The 17,135-nt window shown below is 40.4% G+C and overlaps 1 pseudogene; it reads right to left on the bottom strand.

Annotated features, from left to right (window-relative positions):
- The window catches only part of LOC124622198, a 64,474-nt pseudogene extending 57,851 nt beyond the window's left edge, over nucleotides 1–6,623 (bottom strand).
- Between the last annotated feature and the right edge of the window lie 10,512 nt (nucleotides 6,624–17,135).

Consider the following 17,135-nt stretch of genomic DNA (forward strand, 5'->3'; position numbering starts at 1 on the left):
TATCTTGTTAAAAGATAACATCAAAGAAAGACTTGTAAGGGATAGAACAATTTATCAGCTTCCTGAACATCCTTCCAACAGCGAGGAAAACAAAATAAACAAGAAAGAAGAACAAAAATACAACGCTGCTGACATTCCTAATTTAAACTAGAGGTATGTGATGCTGTAAATATGATTCCCAATTACCAAATTGTGAATACGCCCGATTTAAAAATTTATCACCATAATGTGCAATCCCTGCGTAATAAGATCGATGAAATTAACGTTCTATTAACACATGAACTTAATGATATCTCAGTGTTATGCATTTCTGAGCACTGGCTTAACCCAGAATTAATCCAGAATACTAAAATAAACAAATTTGTCTTGGGTGCTTACTACTGCAGGAAAAACAGCAAACAGTGTGGGGTAGCAATTTACACAAAGGATAATGTAGATTTTATTACACTACCTGACTTAACTAGGGCAAATGTCGAAAAGGATTATGAAATTGCAGCTATAAAAATTACTCAGTTCAACCTGGTTATTGCTACAGTTTACCGATCACCGTCTGGGAATTTTGAACTTTTCTTAAACAAAATGGAGTCATTGCTAAATAAAGTAAATAAAATGGATTGTGAATTTATAATCTGTGGTGACTTCAATATTGACTTCCTCACGAATAGTGGAAATAGGGAGACCATTTTGAACCTTGCAACGTCCTTCAATTTAAAGGCTGAAGTAAAAGCAGCTACCCGAGTATCAGAAACTTGTCAAACAGCTCTTGATCAGTTTCTAGTAAATAAGAGTTTACACAACACCTCACTAAAAATTTTCAATGCAGGTTTTAGTGATCATCTTGCTCAAATATTAAGCATAAAAGTACAAGGCAGTATTATTAACAACATGTCTTTTAGAACAGCATATCGAAGCTATAATCAGCATAATGTGAACTACTTCAACAACTTATTACACAAAGAAAAATGGCTAGGAGTGTACAAAATGAATGATATAAATGAAAAATTCGACACTTTCATTGATACATTAACCCATTTCTTTGAACTTGCATTCCCACTGAAAACATTAACCATACGGGGAAACTCTAGAACAAACAGCTGGATCACAAAGGGAATAAGGGTTTCATGCCAGAAGAGAAGACTACTTCATGAAATATGTAACTCGAAAAATTCCTCACCTGTAGTACGCGCATACTATAAAAAATACTCCAAAATATTAAGAAAAGTAATAAAAGCAGCAAAAATAATGCATAATGATGAAATCATTTATAATTCAGCTAATAAATCAAAGGCTATGTGGAGTGTTATAAAAAAAGAATGTGGAGAATACAGACAACCTTGGAAAAATATAACACTATCACATAAAAATAAAAAAGTAACAAACCCCTTAGAAGTAGCTAACACATTTAACAACTTTTTCACAGGTGTTGCTGAAAATATGTTACAATCAAACTTTAAGAGCATCCAGGCAAATGAATATAAAATAAGTACATGTAGAGGATCAATGTACATCGGTTCTGTTTCACAAGATGAAGTAGCTAAAGCAATAAAAGGAATAAAAAATTCCAAATCGGCAGGTATTGATGGTATACCTGCAACAGTGTTAAAGGAGAGCGCATCAAACCTAACTGAAGTACTCACACATTTATGCGACTGCTCACTTCAGGCAGGCACTTTCCCTGATGTGTTAAAAACATCAAAAGTTATTCCTGTATATAAAAAAGGGGATAAAGACAATGTAAATAACTACAGACCCATCACAATTTCCTCCTGCATCTCTAAAGTACTGGAAAAAGTTATGTATGAGAAACTTATGAAATTTATAAATAAAAACAGCATCCTATGTAATGAACAACATGGATTCAGAAATAAGAGGTCAACGACAACTGCTGTCTATGAGTGCATCAATTTCATCCTAAAACTGATGGACAAAAAACAGGAAACAATAGGAGTCTTATTGACTTGTCAAAAGCTTTTGACATGGTGGACCATAAAATTCCGCTATCAAAGCTAGAAAGATATGGTATTCGAGGTCTGTCCAACAAGTGGATCAGTTCCTGCCTGACAAATCGTATGCAGGCAGTGTGCGTCAAGCACACAAATATTGAACTAAAAACTGTATCTAATCACTTATCTGACTATAAACAAATAAAATGTGGTGTACCCCAAGGATCTGTATTGGGACCCCTTCTGTTTCTTCTGTACATAAATGATCTAAGCTTAAATATTGATGCACACAAATCAATCATATTTGCAGATGACACCACGATTCTACTAAAAGGAGACGACGATGAACAGTTACAGCAGACAGTAAACACAGTCACAAAACAACTTAGCAGCTGGGCACAGAGTAATCGGCTTGTAATAAACAGTAAGAAAACTGTTGCTCTAAAATTCCACAATGTTCCTAACAAGGACATGTTTATCCCATCAGTCTCTATCAATGACGAACCAGTTGGTAACAGTACTGAAACCAAATTCTTAGGACTTTGGCTGCAGAGTAACATCAGATGGAACAAGCATATTGAATGTCTCAATGCAGAACTGACCAAAACACGTTATCTTCTTTGTTCATTAAAATCATGCTGTAGTGAGAAAACAGTATTGAATGCATATCATGCGTACTTTCATTCTCGTCTTAGATATGGGGTCACCTTCTGGGGAAACTCTAAAATAGCTAATAGCACTTTTAAACTACAAAAAAAGGGCCATTAGAATCTTGTTTGGGTGTAAGCCTAGAGACTCTTGTAAACCCCTGTTTAAGAAATCTGGTATTCTCCCATTACCGTGTGTATACATTATGGAAACCCTTTTGTTCTTTAAATTAAATGTAATAGGCAAGGACCAGAGGCTAAAAAAAACTGTGATATACATGAGCACTTTACCAGACAAAACAGGAACTTACATATGACTCAAATCAGCATAGCACTGTGCCAAAAAGGTACTTTTCACATGGGAGTTAAGCTTTATAACGAACTTCCTGAAAACATAAAAGCTATCACTGAGGTCAATACATTTGGAAAATCTCTAAAGTCATATTTACAGCATCACTGCTTTTATTCCATTGAAGAATATTTAAATTTATGAAATGTGTTATATAAATACTTGTGTGTAAAGTGTATTATTGTAAGCTTAAATATGTATGCTTTGAAATTACTTTCAGCCTGTATATTTATAACTTGACTTGTCCAATGTCTTATGCATAAGCTGCTATGTAGACAACAGGACCAATAAAATACAATCTACAATCACGGAGCCCTTGAAAATAGGGCACAGCGATAGGCCTTAACAAAGCACAAATGCAATGACTGCTGTCCAAATTACTGGATATGTGAACCAGAAGTTGTGACATGTATCCAGTTGCACCCCATACCATCACATCACATGCTGGACCCGCATGAGAATGACAGGTACAATCTGGCCAGGTCTGTTGGCATCAGAGCCTCCAAACACAAGTACATCAATTGTGACGATGTTGCAGAACCGAGACTCGTCTGACACGATGACACAGTGCCATTCCTGTGTCTGGCATTGTTGTCAGTTGCACCGCTGTCAGTTCACCTCTCTCTAGAGCTGCATTAAGGGCTTGACAGTCTGTGCTGCTCCAGATGCCATCACATTGTCTGTGTGGATATCTGTCTCACTGTATACAAGCCCACTTCCTGACTAAATGTACACAACTTCACTGCAGGATCACGTACGCATGAGCGAACACTTGTCTGCCCTCTCAGGTGCTAGTTGGGTGGCACTACTGAGGCCCTGCAAGGCATTTAGCATGGCCCTCCTGAACCTACCAATTCTATGTTGGCACAAAATGAGATTCTGAGCAATGCAAGCAGCAATATAGTGAAACAATAAACCAGAGTCTCAGCAGACCATGAGCCTGCCACTGCCAAATCTGGAATGCTGATAAACATTTCTCCTTCTTCCATTATGCTTAACACGGTCTTCGTGTAAACAACCAACACTGAAATAGAATTTCTGAATGAGAAACCTGCTCCATAAGCTTTTCTTGCATGCAGAATATGCATGGGAGTGCTGAAAAGTAATGCCTCTGAATTTTTTATTCTGTTCTCAATATCGGTCGAGGTATGACACGTCACGCATATTACTTGGTCAACTTTCCCACTTCACTGACTCATGGCACACCCACCTGCCGCAAACAGATGGAGTCGGAATAGGCAGCCCACTCTGACCAGAGATTGTGAATATGTTTACGGTGCACTTCGAGGAAGAGGCCCTGATGTCAACCAAATGGATATCCATCTTCTTCTTTTCTTCTTCTTCTTCTTCTTCTTCTTCTGTTATGTGGATAACACACTTGTCATCTGGCCTCATGGAAGAGACAAACTTCTTGACTTCTTTGTACATCTGAACTCCACACGCCACAAAATCAAATTCACTATGGAGACCAAAGAAGAAGGAAGACTACCATAGCTGGACATCATAGTCAGGAGAATAATGGACAGCACCCTGTGCCACAGCGTGTATCTGACTCTATAAAACACATAAACTCAGTTCTCCCTATGGCACTGTGAATAATTTCAATAACAAAAAGTGAGATGAATGTTGCAGCTTACAATTAATTTCCACTTTGGCTTTGTATTCAAGATCAGTCTTACCTGAGAGTGCAACATTACATCTTTAGTTAATTTAATTATATGTTCATTAGATTTTGGTTATAAGGCACGTTTTGCTGCCTAATGTTTCATCTCCAAATACTGGAAACAATCCATGGAGGAGAAGGTATTGACGCAGTGCTTAAACCAAACAGAAGACCACAACTGCAGCCATACTCAAGCAAATTGCTATGCAGTAGTTTCAGTGAATTTGACAATGATGTGGCTGCTTTCATAGTGGCCCAGTCATATTGTGGGGTACGGAATGCCAGTGACAGGGCTGGAATTGTAGGTGACAGATGGGTTTTTGGCAAAGCCTTGTATCAATACCTACTTAATTATTGAGCTGAAAAACTGTAAAAAACATTCATGCAGTAAAATCACACAAAAAATTTCCTATTTCTGCAGGTATTGTGCCTTCTGTTACTTTTTCATTACAAAAACATATTGATTCAAGTTTATAAAGTCACAACTATGTCACTGTGATTTGTGTAACACACATTCTGGAACATGTTCCAGGAATGTCATGAAACAGACAGCTTAAAATAATTACTCTAGCTCATCTTTCAAGACTTGCATGCCAACAACAACACCATCTATCCAATCTCTTTTTATTTCACTTTCATGAAAAGATTTCTCCACAAAGGATATCATCTGCCATGTAGGTAGTGCAAGAGGAAATTCCACACTAACATTTGGGTAATCAAGTGGATTCTGTGTCTTGTCAGAACCAAGTACAATCAACCCAATTTCATCTTTACCACTGGTAAATATCTGGAAACATATTAAATGGTAAAAATAAGTTTTGTTTATAACAAGTTGTATACCAATAAAACATCACACACAGATAATCTTTATAAAATTATTTAATTGGATAGATAAAAAATCTACTCACCAAGCAGTGGCAGAACACACACATAAAAGACTGTTGTGATAGGCAAGCGTTTGGAGCCAGTGACTCCTTCTTCAGGCTGAAGGGTTGCAGGGGAAGCAAGAAGGATGAAGGAAAAGGACTGAAGAGGTCTAAGAAAAGGGGTAGATTTTGGGAAAGTCACCCAGAACCATGGGTCATGGGTGACTTACCGTACAGGATGAGAAGGAAAGACTAATTGTTGGGGACTACATCGGGCAAGATTCGGAAACCTGAGAGCTTAAAGGTGGAAGACAGGGTAATATGCAAGACAGAGATTACTACTAAAACTGTATATGGTTAATAAGAGTGAGAAGGTAAGTGTATTGTATGCAACAGTTGTGGGAGGGGGCAGTGAAAATAGACGGGAAAGACAATGAAAGATGTAGAAAGCTAAAACGGAGTGAAGCAAAGAGTAATTACAGTGAAGAAAAGCTGAGACAGGAGAAATTAACGTAAATTAAGGCGAGGTGGGTGGTGAGAACCAAGGACACGTTGTAGTGCTAGTTCCCACCTGTGGAGTTCTGAGAAACTGGTGTCTGGCGGAAGAATCCAGGTGGCATGTGTGGTGAAACAAGTGCCGAGGTCACGTATGCCATGTTGTAGAGCATGCTCTGCAACAGGATATTGTGAGTTTCCAGTATATACACTATGCCTATGCCCACTTATCCTAACTGATAATTTGGTGGTAGTCATGCAGATGTAGAAAGCTGAACAGTTTTTACATAATAGCTGGTATATGACATGTGTCGTTTCTATTTTTCGCCTAATCCGAAGTTCTGGGTGACTTTTCCAAAATCTACACCTTTTCCTGGAACTCTCCAGGCCTTTTCCTTTACCCTTCTTCCTTCCCCTTCAACGCTTCTGTCTGGAGGAGCCACTGGCTCCGAAAGCTTGCCAATCACAAATAATTTATTGTTTTTGTTGTTATAGTTACTCTTTATAACCTACTTAAAATACATCACGTACCCTCCTCTCCACAATTCTTCGAACACATAGTTTTGCCTTTTGCAAAAAATCACTGCGTTTCTGTATAACATACTTGGAGTCAAAGTGTCCAACATCTATTACAATTATAAACAGAAGAAAGAAAGTCATTGTATTTATTGGCAGTATTATGCAATCAAATATTTTGAAAGAGTTCCAGTGGTATAAATTTACAAAATCTTACAAATAAATATATACGTTTATTCTTTAAATCAATTCTTAGCAATAACATAATAGTATAAATTGCAGAATCAATATAGCCAATTTTAATGTAATGACTGCAATACAAATACAATATAACAGCGATAAGTTATAACAAATGAGAGAGAGAGAGAGAGAGAGAGAGAGAGAGAGAGAGAGAGAAAGAGAGGCATTTAGACAATGTTTCATTACAGTGTGAAACTTATTAGAATTAAAATGAAGCCATAGTGAATTATTACATTCCAAAACTAGTAATTATTGTGTTCTTTCACCCCAAAATAATACATTCATTAGGCAATGTATACTTTTAATTTCAGAAATTTTTACAGCTCTGAACTTCACTGCTTCGATGAATTTATTACATGTGTCAATGAATGAGGGTTGATAACACTGATTTAGTCATTCAATTGTTCGTCATGTGATATTCGCAATGTTCTTAATAACTTCTTATGTAAAGTTCTATCATCAAAAAGATAATCTACGTAAGTTTTAAAAGTCGCGAATCTTTAAACAACAACTTGAAAATGGGTATATCAGTATTTTGTATACATTCTAGCATTGCTAGATTTACTTTCAAATTTTAAAGTATATGAGCAGATTGAGCGACTTTCCATCCAGAAAATTTGCTGTTGGCAAGACCACACTACAAAGAAAAATGGTCTTTCCGGAGTCAAATGCTAAAAAATTCATAAATACCAGCATTATAAGTGATACAAACAGGTATTAAGCACCGGGCATAAATATCATTCTGCTTGACGAGAAAAAAAGTAGGTAGATGAAAGAGTAAATTGGGCGCAAGGATTGAACATAAACTAACCCAAATTGCACAAAAAAAAAAACATGAGGGTCACTGCTCAAGAATTGAGAACTGCCCCCCCCCCCCCCTTTCTTTTACAGGCTTGTTTCACATTTCAGATGAGACCATGTCCCCCATATGTGAAGAAAATAGCCAATATGTAAAGAGAATTACAGATAAAGAGTTTTCTAGAATGAGATTTTCACTCTGCAGCATAGTGTGCACTGATATGAAACTTCCTGGCAGATTAAAACTGTGTGCTTGACCAAGACTCAAACTTGGTGATCGTAGCCCCAGACCTGTGTTGCCGTTTTGGGAGGTAGATCTCATATCTGGAAAGAGGAGATGACAGTTAGGGTACTATGGGTGAGCAGCTGCCATCAATTTTTGATGGTGCAGAACCCAAAATAGTGGAACTGCTCCCTAGTCCAAAGGCACCTGTTACCAGTCTTACCCCACAATAGTGTATCGAATCCAGACGTAATGTCGAAGCTGATAAAAAGTCATATGAGAGATTCCTGTAATCTAGGTGTGACTGCACCAATGCTGCATACAGCCATATCAAAGTAGAGTGGACCACACCGCTGAGGCATAGAAGAGCATTCAGGTGCGACCTACATGTCTGCTTTAGTTGGCAAAGACGGGGAAGCCATGTCAACTAGGCATCAAAGACCAGTCCTAAAAAACACAATGACACAAATGCATAACGTAGGTCATGGCAGCCAAAAAAGGGATGCTATGAGTCAAAGCCCAGGATTGTGCTTGGTGTATTGCTCCCTGCATTCTGCCTCCAGCAATAGCCGTCGCGGACGAACAAAAATGATGGGGACAAAATATGTCATGCAGCTGCCGCCAGATCATTGATAGCCACAAAAAGGAGAGTGACACTCAAAACAGAACCTTGTGCAAGCCCCTTCTCCTGCAGGGGGGGGATGCTACAGGAGGCACCAACCTGTACCCAAAAAGTGTGACATGGAAGAAAGTTCTGGATAAAAATCAGGAGTGGGCCATGGAGGCCCCACTCCTTTAAGGTGGCAAGGACGTTATGGCACCATGTGGTATCATAAGATATACACGCAGATCAATGAAAACTGCAACAAGGAACTGATGCTGAGCAAAAGCTGTTCAGATAGCACACTTCAAGTGGACTAAATTATCTTCAGTAGAGCGCCCTTGGCGAAAAGCACCCTGGATCGAAGCCAAAAGATCCGGGGATTCAAGGACACAATACAGCCTTCAACTAACCATATGTTCAAGTAACTTGCAGGACACTGAGTAAACAATCTGGACGACAGCTGTCCGTTTGAAGAGGCAATTTATGTGATTTCAAAATTGGAATAACGGCATTTTCTCGCTACTGGGAAGAGAATTCTGCATTGCCCCAGGGATGGTTAAAGAAAGGCCAGGTACACTGACGGAAAAATTTGCAACACCAAAAAATAATTAATGTAGAGTAATGAAATACCAGGAATATATTTGTTGAGGCAACGTATGTAAAGTGATTAACGTTGCAGGATCAATGGGAGTGTGAGACAAGCCACTGCAAATGTAAATGCAAATGCTGGTACGCTATTGTACACGTGTCATGTGTCAGTTTGTGGGATGGAGTTCCATGCCTGTTGCACTTGGTTGGCCAATATAAGGACAGTTAATGATGTTTGTGGATGGGTTGAAGCTGTCATCAGATGATGTCCAATACGTGCTCGATGGGAGGTAGAGCTGGTTATCGAGCAAGCCAAGGCAATATGTTGACACACTATAGCATGTTGGCTTACAACAGCAGTATGTGAGCAAGTGTTATCCTGTAGGAAAACACCTCCTGGAATGCTGTTTGTGAATGGCAGCACAACAGGTCAAATAACCAGACGGACATACAAATTTCCAGTCAGCGTTCGTGGGATTCATACAGACAGTTTTGTCAGTGGAAAAGCGAAAGCCATTGTTGATGCTCCACGAGTAAAGACAATCAAGACATTGCTGAAGATGCCACTAAGTGAGACAGGTTCATAGAGAATTGCAATAGAAGGCAAAATCGTCAAAAAAAAAGAGAGCCGGAGATGCCCAGTGGGAGACAGGCCATTATAGGGTTTATGGTGATAGCAAAGAGAATGACACTCAGAATGGAACCCTGAGACACACCATTTTCCTGGATAAAGGTGTCCGACAAGGCAGACCCTTCATGCACCTCGAAAACTCGGTCTTTTAAAAATGTCTGAAGGAAACAGGGTAGGTGGCCACGGAAGCCCCACATGTGAAGAGTATGGACGTTACTAGCTCTCTAGCAGGTGTCATAGGCCTTCTCCAAATCGAAAAACACAGCGACAATCTGGGATTTCTGCAGAAAACCATTCATGACATGGGTGGGCAAAATAATGAGATGGTCCACTGCAGAATGCCGTGTTGAAAGCCACACTGTGCATTCATAAAAAGTTGTGAGACTCGAGCCACCATATCATCCGGGCATGAATCATATGTCCCATCACCTTGAGAACACACTGGTAAGAGAGATGGAGTGGTAGCTAGAAGGAAGAGTGTGTGTGTGTGTGTGTGTGTGTGTGTGTCAGAAAGAGAGAGAGAGAGAGAGAGAGCTAATTTCGGCAAGAGCTAGATTTCCATCAATAAACTGAGTTGAAGCTTTTGTTGTGGTCTTCATCCAACTACTGCTTTGGTGCAACTCACCAGCCTATTCCTGCCTTTGTAAGCCTCTTCATCTCTGCATAGTATTTCAACCTAAATCCACTTAGAATGGTGAACCACCATTCAGAGAATAACTTTTTAACAACACAGTTTGACTTCTGTAAAGGCTTCTATACTGAGAATCCAACATAATATCTCACAAATTCAATTCCAGTAGAATTAAATAGTGGAAATTATCCCCTCTGTCATCTTGCCAAAGCCTTTGACTGTTTAGATTAAAAAATTCTGTGAGGGGGAGCAAAAAAAGTATGGCATTAAAAGTCTTCCCCTTGCATGGATTGAGTTGTACTTTAACTACAGAAAATGGAAGGTCACATTAACAAATGATAAGACAGGAATAAGATTAAACTCAAAAAGGGAGAACATAAAATATGGTGTGGCACACAGTGTTTGCTGCCAAGTCCACAAAAATGATGTACTTGGGGCACTGGAGGGCTTTGGAAAAACTCTAATGTTTTGCAGTGTCACAAACTTATTGATACAAGATCTAAACTCATCCATACCAGAAACATCCAGGAGAATAACAGAACAGGCTTGTACTGATCAACAGATACCAGCTTAATGCCTTAAAACTTGTATTGTGCAGTTCTAAAGAAATAAAAGCAACTTACAGATACGAATATCAAAAGTAGGGATAAATGTGCAATTAGGCTCCCGTGTTCTAAGTTCCTGGGAATGCAGATACCAATCACGTGTGAGACCAGCATGTGGGTCAGTTAACCGAGAAGCTCAGTTCCGCCCATTTTGTGCTTAGAAATCTCTTACTGTATCAAACTGGACAAAGGATTGCTAACACACTTTCACTCAGTTTACTCATATGGCTTAATCTTCTGAGGTACTTCAGCTAAGCGGAAAAAAATTATTTATTCTACATCTTGAAAAAGCTTCTTCAGGGACCCATGGATTCTCACACTTACATGCCTATAGAAGTTATATTCCCTAATGGTATATGTGATTAATAACAAGATTTAGTTTAAGATGAACTCAGCAATTCAGAACTGCAATACTAGAAGCAAAAATAATTTCCATATATAAAAACCTAAAATCAGGTTTGCCACAAGTTTCTCCAAGTGAAATTCCCTGATATTTCTCTGATTCCACAGACACGTTTTAGAATTTTTCCCCGACAAATTTTGAGGTCTCAAGGGGAGGTAAAGACATAAGTCGACAAAAGAATGTAAGGGCTTTGTATTTCTCCCCCATTTTGTTTTAGGGCGCAAAAACAACTAGGGTCATATGTGTCCATGCCAAAACTGTGAAACACAAAGATGAAGAGAGGAGTTAAAAATGATTACATGTCAACGTTTAATGACGGAAGATAGGACAGCTAGAAACAGGGACGTGGAGAAAGGTCTATGAAGTACGCAATAGTGAAATGGAGGCCCAGAACTAAAAATTAAATGGCCTTCACTATATTGCTACAACTGATAAAAAGTAAAACAGAGTCGACAGCCCACGCATTGTTCACTAAAATGGCCAATAACTCAGATGGCAAACCCAAAAGGGAATGTAAACTCTAAAAAAAAAAAGGGCATCCCCTCAGGAAACGGCAGACAGTTAAAAGTTGGGTGCAATGTGCACAAAGTAGTAGGGGAGCACCACTTAACAAATGGTGATGGCTAAAAAGGCAGTGCCCAATATGCAACCTAGTTAAAATGACCTCCTCGCCACAGGAGGACTGAGAGGAGGTTGTCCAAGCCACTGGGAGAGGCTTAATAACCCAGAGCTTATTCCTATGAATGGAGGACCAGTGCCGATGCCAAAGTGACACCACCTCTTGACAGAAAGTAACAAGAGATCATCAGAGGGAATGCAAGAATTATTGGGCTGAAGTACGAGGAATGCAGCTTTGGCAGCAGTGTCAGCAACCTCTTGGACCGATATGACCTGGAACACACATAAACATCACAGTGGCTCCATAAAAAGTGAGCAAGTGGAAGCTTTCCTGGAACCGGTGCACTAAGGGATGGACAGTCTACACTGCACAGAGGCTTTGAAGGGTGCCAAGAGAGTGTGAGCAGTGACACAGTGAAAAGAGTATGTCAGCAGATGTACTCGATGATCTGATACAGGGTGAAGAGCTCTGCTGTAGATACTGAGCAATGTGCCGGACGTCAGTACCAAAAAATGTTGGTTGACGTTGAAGGCACACCCGACACCATGGTCAGTCCAAGAGCCATCAGTGTACACAAAGATACTACTGCAAAATTCCATGCATAGGTCGTGAAACTGAAAGCAATAGACCAAGCCTGGTGCAGTGTCTTTAGAAAGTGAATGAACGTCAAGGTGAAGATGGGCTGCCGCACGAAGCCAAGATGGTGAAGGGTTCACACCCATCGAAAAAGCTGCAGGGAGCATGAAGTGGGAGGACCAAGATAGTTTTGTATAAAGCAGGAGCCTCAGGAATTTTGTAGTTTCAATGAATGGAAGAGCAACAGGCCCAAGATGTAAAAATGGTGGGAGAAACCAGCTGTGCTGCCAGAAATTCATACAAATGTTTTTGTCAGTAGAAAAACTTAAGCCACTGTCCATGCTCCATAAGTAAAGACGATCAAGACATTGCTGAAGACACCACTCAATGAGACAGGTTCATGAAGAGCAACAGTAGATAGCAAAATTATCAACAAAAAGAGAGCCGGAGATGCCCGGCAGGAGACAGGCCATTGTAGGGTTAATGGCGACAGCAAAGACGACGACACTCAGGACAGAACCCTGAGGTACACCATTTTCCTGGATAAAGGTGTCCGAGGAGGCAGACCCCATACGTACATCGAAAACTCGTCTTTTAAAAATTCCTCAAGGAGATGGCGCAGTTGGCCACATGTGTAGAGAGTACAAACGATACCAGTCCTCCAACAAATGTCGTAGGCTTTCTCCAAATTGAGAAACAAAGCCAGTCTGGGATTTCCACAGAAAACCATTCATGACATGGGTAAACAAAGTGGGTGATAGCCAGAAGGAAGTTGTTTGTCCTTACCGGGCTTAGGTGTGGGTATGACAGTGCCTTCACAACAGTGGCTGGAAAACATGCCCTCTGCCCAGGTCCGGTTGTATGTATTAAGCAAAAAGTGCTTGCCCACAAGAGAAAGGTGCTGCAACACTTGAAAGTTAACAGTGTCTGGTCCAGGGCGGAGGATTGAGATGAAGTGAGAGCGTGGTCTAGCATCCTCATAGTAAAGGCAGCACAGTAACACTCAGGATTCTGAGAAGAGATGTTATTGCCCGAGTCTTCTCTGCTCATCTCCTATAGAGGTAGGCAGGATGATAGTGGGAGAAGCTCAAAATTTCTGCAAAATGGCGATCCAAGGTGTTGGAGATAGCAATAGGGTACACAATGATATTGTCTGCTACTGTCAGGGTGAAAATTGGGGAATGGATCTTGCTCCCAGAGAACCGTCGGAGGTTGGTGCACACGATGGAAGAGGGGGGTGAAACTGTTAAAAGAACTAGTGAATGAAGTTCAGCTGCCTGTTTGGTTATCCCAAAGAATGCGAATTACATCACAGCAGGCTTCAGTCCACCAAAGGACTGGGACACAGCATGGTAAAGAGGAAGTGTGAGGAATGGAATGTTCTGCGACGGTAAGGATAATGTTTGTAAGAAATTCCACCTGGTCATGACAACTGAGGAAATCGTGTTCGTTGAAGGTCGCCAGGGAGGAGTAAAGTCTCCAGTCAGCCTTAGTCAGCTGCCATTTCGATGTGCACGGAGGTGGGGTAGGAGTTAGCAAATGGATAGCACACAGGAAATGGTCGCTCGAGTAGGTGTCAGAAAGAACGGACCGTTCAAGATGATGTGCAGCACAGGCAGTGAAGAAGGAAAGGTCCAAATGGGAATAGGTGTGTGACGAGTCTGAAAGCAACATGGGTGCTTCTGTGCTAAAGAAGAAAAGGTTAAGTTGATTAAGAATGGCAGCGAAGAGGGCACCTCTCAGATAGGTTCTGGAAGAGCCCCAAATGGGATGGTGTGCATTAAAGTCCCCAAGCAGCAGAAATCAGCAAGGAAGCTGTCCAATAAGCTGGAGGAAGTCGAACCTGGTGACATCGAATGACGGAGGGATGTAAATGGTAGAAAGGGAAAAGCTCAAGTGAGGAAGGAATAGACAAACTGCAACAGCTTGATGACAGGTAGTCAGGAAGATGGATGGGTTGACTATGAATGTCATCCCATAAGAGCAGCATGACTCCCCCATGAGACAGAATGCCAACCTTGAGCGGAAGGTCAAAACAGACCAGGAAGAAATGTGAAAGCTCAAAGCAGTCGTGAGGATGAATTTTGTTTCCTGAAGGCAGAGTACAAGTAGAAGCTGCAATTCTAAAAGCAGTCATAAATCCTCTTTGTTGGATCAAAGGCTGCAAAAGTTCCATTGGAGGACAGTCACGATGAGGACAATAGGAAGGGGTGTCACCTCGGCAGCTGCCGAGTGCCAGTCTGCGAAAACTCACTGCTACAGGGCACAGAGGCAAGAGGATCCTGCTCCATGTGGTCCTACAGAAGTGTCGGCTTTCTTCTGCTGTCGACATGAGGAATCCAGGGCACAAGAAAGGTTGGTGGGGCACACTGGCGAAATGGTGGCCGGCCAGGAGAAGGTATCACATGGCGACACCGTCAAAGAGGATCTTTGGGTCAGCGAAACAGAAGACCATTTGCCTTTGTTGGACTTTTTCGAGCCTTTCCAGTTGGCAGAGGGAGACTCATGTGTTGATTGGCTGGAGGGATGTAGCAAGTCTTCAAGGGAGTCTTCCTTCTGTCCTTTCCGGCCTGCCGGTTGTGTAGCTGGTGAGTTGCACAAATACTCTGAGAATCAACGCTAATGAGGATAGTAGCAACTCACGGTAAAGATGATTGCTGAGCCACATCCAGGCATGTAAAAAAGACAATAACATTCTCACAACTAAACTTCCGCCATACCCTTTGTCAGAAAACAAGAGCACACAGATATTCAGACAGTCACCCAGACACAACTCATGTATACGTGATCACCACCTCTGGCTGCTGCGTCAACAATCTCTGAGAATCAGATTCAAATAACCACTCCTCCTGCCTCCCTGTCTCTTGTCGATAGCTGCTAGGCTAGTGGCAAGAAGTGGTGGTGGTACTGATTGCAATTCGAGGGGAGTGGTATAAAGGGGAGAAGCAGTAAGAATAAGGGAGTACGGAAGTTACGCACGTACTCAGCTGCACCCAGCCAGTGATGACACATGACATCTCAGTAAACAAACCATTTCATCTACTGAGACAAAAACAAGATTTTTCCAGTGCTCTTTTCAAAATTCCCTGATACATTTGAAATTCCCTGATTTCCAGGACATGTGGCAACCCTGGAAATACACATGATTGATGTGCCATAATAATATTTATTTCATATTAATAACCATCTAAGCTGTATTATTACACATTTATTGTGTTATGACCAGATTTGTTCACTAAACATATTCAGGTGGCCTACATGTGTAAAGTCATGAGACAAATGGGCAATTTGAAGATGTTCAATCAGTGAAACCAACTGCAACATGATAAATATGTAATAACACATATAATCATTAATATTGGTCTCAGCTGTGGTGCTCAGCATGATCAAAGTCATTTATTTTACAGTTTGTTATGAATCAGATTTTGGCTTTTTTGGACATCATCAGAAATTGTCTGAGGATGACACAGAATGCCAAAAGCTGGTTTATAACTGACTATAAAACAAATACTATTGTGGAAAATCAATGATGTGAATTTAAGCATTAATATATCTATGTTCCCTCAAGTACCAATGGCATATTTCCATGTAGACTGTGCACCTCTCCGTACGGTTCAGATTACAGCTTTATATTCTGCTAGAAAAGTGTAACAGTATGACAAGAGACGGACAGGCAAACAAAAATACCCAAATCCTTAAAAATGAAGTAAAAAAATACCCCATGAGACAAGGTGTCCATAATTTATAAGAATACCTGGGCTCCAGAACGTAAATTCTGCATACTAATACTATTATATAGATCCTGACTTTACCCATATATAGAGAGCTGACAGTAGTCTGCGTCCCATTACATGAATGTTTTGTTTGAAGTATTATATAAAAATAGCAGCTAAATAGTATAGGACGAGCAGTGGATATTTTCAAAATCGCTGTTTTACCCCTGACATAACAAATCTACAAGTAATTTCATAATTATCAATTTGAGCAGAGTAGCACTAGCCATAATTTGTTGTTAGCATATTTTACAGACATAGGCAGCAGGGGATTACCAAAAGTTCTTGTTCTCTTATTTGCTTTAACCCGTGGCATCTTCAAGATGGTGACACTCCTATTTCAAGCGTTTTCAATATGGAGACCACGACATCTATCACTACACCCATGAACAAACATAAACAGGCCCTAACAAGTGGAATATTTAACACCAGAAATAAAGTGAAACTAATGGGGGAACCGCTCGAAGTAGGGGTCTTGGGCAGTGTCAATCACCACACACAACAATAAGGATGATGACACCATTCCAAAATAAATATCAAACCAAAAATTATGCACACAAAATCCTCAACAAACCCTCAACAATCATCCCACCCCAAAACTGCGAATAACAGCTATTGGTATCATACATTTTGCCTGAACTAAACAGCTCCAATGAAAACAGTGATACTAGAAACCCACACATACACTGAAACTTTCACTTGGTCTATACGGCTCAAACATAGCCAGAGATACCATGAAACCAGACACAAAAACCTGGTACTGCAAATTTCACTTGACCTATATAGCTCAACCAAGGTGCACAATACTACCAACTGCCACAAATCAACAACACCAGACCACACTCCATAAAACCCACCGATATAAGCAAATAAATACCCCCAAAAAATAATACCAAATTAATCAAACATAAATTACCTCAATGAACCGTAAACAAATCCACTACATTACAAAAAGGAAAAAGGTC

Source organism: Schistocerca americana, chromosome 7 (assembly GCF_021461395.2).
Source record: "Schistocerca americana isolate TAMUIC-IGC-003095 chromosome 7, iqSchAmer2.1, whole genome shotgun sequence".
Taxonomy (NCBI): domain Eukaryota; kingdom Metazoa; phylum Arthropoda; class Insecta; order Orthoptera; family Acrididae; genus Schistocerca; species Schistocerca americana.